Source organism: Arvicola amphibius, chromosome 5, assembly GCF_903992535.2.
Source record: "Arvicola amphibius chromosome 5, mArvAmp1.2, whole genome shotgun sequence".
Classification (NCBI taxonomy): Eukaryota; Metazoa; Chordata; class Mammalia; order Rodentia; family Cricetidae; genus Arvicola; species Arvicola amphibius.
This window is the reverse complement of record NC_052051.1, coordinates 79325929-79332812: the sequence shown is the minus strand read 5'-3', so window position 1 is coordinate 79332812 and position 6884 is coordinate 79325929.

The window sequence follows — 6884 nt, the reverse complement described above, 5'->3', positions numbered from 1 at the left end:
CATGACAGAAAGAAACTTGGGCTCTGATTCAGAACAATACATTCCATCATGGCAGGAAAAAATATGGAAGGGATTTGAAACAGCTGATCAGCTTTCATCCTCACTCAAGAAGCAGAGATAAATAAAGGTGGGTTGGTGGTCTGTTGATTTAGTCATTTTTTTTCCATTTTCTTCAGTCAATGAGTTCATCCCATTAAGTAGTACTGCCTACAATCAGGTAAGGTATTCTGTCCTCAGGTAAACTTCTCTGAGAAATATGATGTGGGATTCCCCTCTGTGTGCTGTGAATACCATTGTTTAATAAAGAAATTGTCTTTGGCATGCACAAGGCAGAATAGAGGTAGGCAGGTAATACTAAACTTAGTGCTGGGAGAAATAAGTTAGATTTAGGGAGAAGTCATGTAGTGCCACCAGGGAGAGACACCATGGAGCTGCCAGAGAAGAAAGATGCAAACCACCAGCTGGCAACTTGCCAGTAGGCCACAAGCCTCATGGTAAAATATAAAATAATAGAAATGGGTTAATTTAATATTTAGGAGCTTGCTAGGAATATGCTATAATGATTGACCAAACACTGATATAATTAATACAGTTTCTGTGTGGTTATTTCAACTCTGGGCAGCTGGAAAATGAACAAGCAGCCTCCTACAACAGAAACATACTTACAGTTATGTCCAGAGATGTTTCTCTTGTCCTAATTGACTCCAAAACCATGTTGCTGACAATGACTAGTAGCCATCACATTGGTATAGGTGCTTTTGTACTTTGATAGTATCCTTATAATTCCAAAGAAGACAAAGCATGTCTACTAGCTAACTCTTTGCAATTATCTGTGAATTTTCCACTATCTCAAGACTTATAAGAACATTTTCTCCATCAATTATTATAGCATTTTAGTCAAGGAAAAGTAATAAGGTGAGAACGGGTCATTAAAAGCAATTACTCAAAATTAATTGAAGCATAATACAAGGGAAAGATGTAGAGGTAGAGTATTTGATAAAATCCTGAAATTCAGAGCAGAAAGAATTACAATCAGTAATTAGCACCAACAAACATCAAAATAAAAACACAATATTTTAGAGAGTAGCTAAGTTGAGTCAAGCATGATTTCTCAGCATAGGTACTCAGATCAGTGCTTAAGAGCAAAGCGAAGCTGTCAGTGCCTAACGAGAGTGTCAGTTCTTCCTTCCTTTGCTTTCAGGCCTTCCTCTTCCTTCTGTACTACCTGGTTTCTCCATACTAGCAGTTTGTTGTTAGGATTTTGACTCCCAAAAGCCTTTTTTATCTTTTCCATTGTCTCTTAGCAGCTTATCTTCAAAATTGATATCTACTTTTTTATATTTCCATTTCATGCTATTGCATAATATTATGAGCTTCTTAATTTCAAAGAGCCACAGTCTGTTGAAATGGTGACACTAATCCTGGTATCTCTTATCATATTTTTTCTGTACCTGTAAGTCAGATAAAAATGGCAAGAATTGGACTATAATGATGTTAGGATACTTTAGTCTCAAGATATTATTGATGTTTACTTAGATAACAGACATACTTAATTCATAGCACAAGCCCTACTTTCCCAAACAAATCTGTTAGCCTTTCAGATTATTTTCAAAAATGTTACAATGTACTTGCCTAGGGGTACTCTAAATGCAATGCTTCAGATGATGGTAGAATTGTCATTTGTGAATTGGACTATGTAGATTTTGATAGAGGAGAAAATTTAAATGGCCTGGTATATTCAGAAAAGACTTCTCAGAATGAAAGAAACTGACAGTTAAGTTGTAATTAAAGAATGTTTTGTGGCCAGATAAAGCAATTACAGCATATATGAAAACATATTGCCTCAAATACTTAATAATAATTCTGAGTATATTATATTCTACCAATATATTTCAATTAACTAATATCTATTCCTTTGACCAAATAACTTATTAAATCATTATTTCACATACCCCATTCTGTAATTTCTACAATTATTTCCAATAAATGTCCATGTCAAAGGTAATTTAGATGCAATGAATTCATGCAGGCCAAAACTGCAGCCAAATAAACATTGTATTCACACACAAATGCAATCATACATGTATATATCATAATTCCACAATAATTAAAAGTATAATTTACCTAACATTTGCTATCATTGCCATTGGTTTATCATCATATAATTTTGTTATCTATAAATGTAGAATTCATTCATAAAGTCACATATGCACACATATACAAATTGTTCAGTGGTACATAGCTGATAGGTGGCAGAACTAGAAAATCAATAAAATATTACTTCTCTATAGAAGTTACTAGGGATATTTAGCTCATCTATATAGACTGTCTAGGAGACGGGAAAAGTTACAATGAGAACATATTCAAGGACAAGTTTATGTAGAGAAATAGATGACATGAGTTGAATTACTATTGTTTGATAAATTTAAGGAACTGATATTTAGAAAAACAGCTCCATCCATTTTAAACTTATAATCCTTTTTTGAAGAAATAATACTTCCGGAATTAATAAGTTAATAATGATCAGTCTTTTAATGTATCTTACAGTTGATATATGGGATTATGAATTCTTCAAAGGCATGCTCAATTCATGCTTTTTAAACCATAGTCTGATTCTTTTAACCAACTAAGAAGAAAACTGATCAGGAAGATTTTTTTGGGCATAATTCCCATGTGCCTGAGACAGAGGTTAATATTTGGTAGCTGAGCCTGTTTCTATTAAGTTGAAAAAGTCCAGGGTGATTTACATTTGGACTTTTATGTCTGAGTCTGTCCTATTACACATCTGAAATCCTTTTCTGACAAGGAGCATTTAAAAGTGGTAAGTAGTGTGGTCACAGAGACCCTGGATTCTGACTTCATCCCCCTTGGCCTTTCAATATGGTATAGGTACCTTACTGCCAGCTCTGGAACAAAAGGGTAGGGGCTGTGCTCACCACCTCAACTCTGGAAAGGAGCATGCAGCACATAACCCCCCCCTTTTTTCTAAGTAAAATCTAAATCTGCCCTGCAGCACTGGAAATATCTCTGTATATGGTGGTGGCAATCAGTCATGCTCTCCTGCCTGGGCATGCCTACCAGATGTGATCTGGCTGGTTGCCCAGACAGAGAGTTCTGAGTGCTGGTGTGCTCTTACCTACTTTCATCCTAATCCTGAGCAGGGCATACACGGACCCAGATCGAAAGTGGATTCAGGCTATGCTTGTTAGCCCCATGTTGGACACTATTTGTAAGTAGAGATTGCTCATTCATTTCCTGGCTGCCCAGACTCAAATAATCACACAGAAAGTATATTAGTTTGAAGGGGCAGCCCAGCCAATCACCTTGTTTATAAGGTGTGTCCCCCTTAGGCTAAAATTTACTTATAAAATCTTGCGGATGTGCAGCCCGCCTTCTCTTTGTTTTCCTGCGCTCCTCGCTGGAACCTTGGCTTTTTTAAGTTCCCTTTTCTTTCCTTTATTAAAGCTGAATATTATATATTAAAGGTAGTCTGGTTAATCATAACAGCCAATCAACAATGCCATGTAGGCTGAAGATAGATGCCCCAGTGTTCCAGAAGAACTTTTGTAGGCTGTCCAGGAAGATAGATGTCTCAGTGAATTCTAGAGTTTTGGAAGTTGCTTATAATATACTTCCTGTTTACATGGGTATTAAAGACCCTGTGGGGTCTTTGATGGAGTTGAAGACAAATATAATTTTTCTTAGTTACCTTAAAAGATAAAGTAGATATAAATATTATAACTGTAATTATTGTTTGATACCTGTTTTGTTAAAATTATAACCTTCCTTCTTAATTAGACAGAGACGGGGAACTGATGTGGGATCTCCTTCTGTATATGTGCTGCTTTTATTGGTTGATTAATAAAGCTGTTTAGGCCAATGATTTAGTGGAATAAAGCCAGGCAGGAACTAGAGAGAGAGTAGGCAGAGTCAGGGAAATTCCATGTAGCTGGCAAAGGAGGCAGACACTATATAGAAGCTCAAGAAGCAAAAGGTAACAAAACACAAGCCTTGTGGTACAATATAAGTGAATAGAAATGAGTTAATTTAGGATGTAAGAATTAGTAAGTAACCTGAGCTAGTAGACCAAAAAGTGTTGTAATTAATATACTTTCTCCATAAGTATTTACATCTGAGCAGCCAGGAGTTGAACTAGCAGTCTCTGTTTATAGTGGAGCCTACATTGAACCAAACTAGATCCTCCATATGTGAGGGACAGTGGTAAAGCTTAGACTATCTATGAGGCACCTGGCAGTAGGACCAGGATCTATACCTGGTGCACTAGACAGCTTATTGGAGTCCATTCACTATGATGGAATACCATGCTCAGACTTAATTCAGGGTGAAGGACTTTGTCCTGCTCCAAGTTATTGTGCCAGACTTTGTTAACGTCCCATGGGACATCTTACACATTGGGCAGAGAGGATGGAGAGTGGACTTGGTAGAGGTGGGTGGCAAGAGGAGGGGTGGGGGAGAGCTGCGAATAGAATCTAAAATAAAACTTAAAAAGTAAATTTAAATAAAAAAGAATCAAACTGAATTGAAGTCTTAGGTGGTGTTTGCATTTTTATTTGTTAACTGAAGCTCCGGCTAATGAAGTGCAATGCTGTGGCAATAATGTCTATAGTTGTTATCACTCTTAGAGCCCTGTGAATTCCCTTATATTTGACAGTCTCCATAATAGAGTGAGCTATGCACCTCCAACTCTAATGTACATGCAAATCACCTGGGATCTGATATGAATCCCATTCTGTTTGAGAAACTTGAGAGTCTACGTTTCTAAACAATGCCATGTGATACCCATACTATTGGATAACAAAGTTAACTTATTTCACAGAGGTGGAAATATTGGAATTACCAGTAATAAATATGAACTGAGCCTGGTTTTATGTCTTGGCATATAAAAGATATAAAGGAAAAATTATAGAAACTTGCAAAATGTCATGAGTGAATGACATAAAACAAGTTCTCAAAAAAGCATATATAGCTAAGTATGAAGATTCAATGAGAAAATATTCCATATTCTTCCTAATACTACCCTCCTAGCTATACTCAGGGCCAGTTTTCTTTAAGTCATTATCAAGCCAATAGTTCAAAAATAAATTACCATTTAAAAACATTGGAAAGAAAAATCAAATATAAGCTTTAATATATATAAGAATCGATTTTCTATAAGTTCAGCTGAGAATTTCTTAGAGTCTGCCTCACTTTGAGGATCTTGGTGATTACTACTTCAGTAAGGTGAGTACACTCACCGTTTATCACTGACTAGTAGTTATGGATATGCTACCTTCTTTCTCTGACCACCTGTAAGTTGTCCTCTGATGATTCCAAATCTGACTCACATTAGTAATTTTGAAATGTTTTCTGATGTATTTATTTTCCTCTTTTAAAATCCCTCCACTTTGTTCTATCTCTCTCCATCTCCAAAATTTATTTAATAACCTTCAAAGGTACTGAATTCCATGAGAAAAGTAAGGTAGAAAGATATCCTTCTGGCATTAAGAGGCTTGAAATAAACAGAATTATTTTAATAATAGCTAGTCATGTCAGAGGTGTCATCAGATAGTGACTGGGTGAGGAAGGCTTTTGATCTTCAGCCCTGCTTTGAATTGAAGTTTCTATGTGTGATGGAAATAAAAATGTGATGATCTCACCATCTCTCTGAAATTACTGAAATACTGTTAAAATAATTAGTCATAAAGGAACATGTGTTCTGTAATATTTGATGAACCAACAAGAAGTGTATAAATAGTACATTATGAATGAAAGATAGACTCACTTTATATAAGTTAAACAGAAAGATTAAAGTAACACAGTGATAGTATCGCTATGTCCACTATAGGAAATGTGTATTTCAGGGGATAAGAAAGGATGTGTCTTATTTTAGTGTGGGTGACAGACTTCCAATTAATGGTCTGATTTAGAAGGAGGCAGGGACAAGAGCAACCTACTAGAGGCACTGGTAAAGAGATCACTTGACAAAATGTAATATGTATAAAAATGCACTGAACATTTTGATTTGGGACAGTTTTATTCATGCACTTGTCATCCTTCTACCTCTGTGCAATATTTAACTATTCTAGGTGAAGTCGATGCAGCTGATATGACATCTGCTCGCTATTTTTGAGTCTCCTACCTACAGTATCACTACAATGTGGCAAGAGAAACTATTCTACCCTTTCTTTTACAGGGAACTGTGTCCACAGAAGTCTTTAAATTAGGCTTTTACAGCCTTTTGTTACAGTTGATGTTTATGTTTGAGAAAAATGAATGCAGAAGTATTTAGAATAATAGATATCACATACAATGCTGAATTTTCTTGTGGTTATGCTAAGGGTAGTCTTCAGATATAATAACCAAGACATACAAAATCATGATGTAATCAGAATATTTGGATTAGTTTGGATTATTTTAGTCATTTTAAAAATATAACTGTTCATATTTCTTGTCCTTTTGAGTCTTAATGTGTATCTAGAAGAGTGTGTGTGCAAAAGGGGTATAGACACTTTTGTTACTATTTAAATTCTAAAATTTCATAATTAGTTTATTCACTAGTATAGATTGTGCCAGTCACATAATAACACTTTTAATTTCCTTTTGGCCTCATTCTCTTTGACCAGCTGAGGAATGCTAAGCCAGAAGACATGGAAAACTTATTACAGTAAGTTTTCCTTAATATTTTTAATAGCACCTGTCTGTTTTTTTCATTGAGAAGTAATTTTGAGAAAAAAAATTCTTTTCTGAATAACCCATATATTTGATCTATGGAAAAGTAAACATGATCATTCTTGTACCCAGTGATGCTGAGTTTAAAGAATATTAGAATTACTTAAATTCTAGCCTCACCAGCCTTAAGAATCAGAATAATCACTAAAATCACC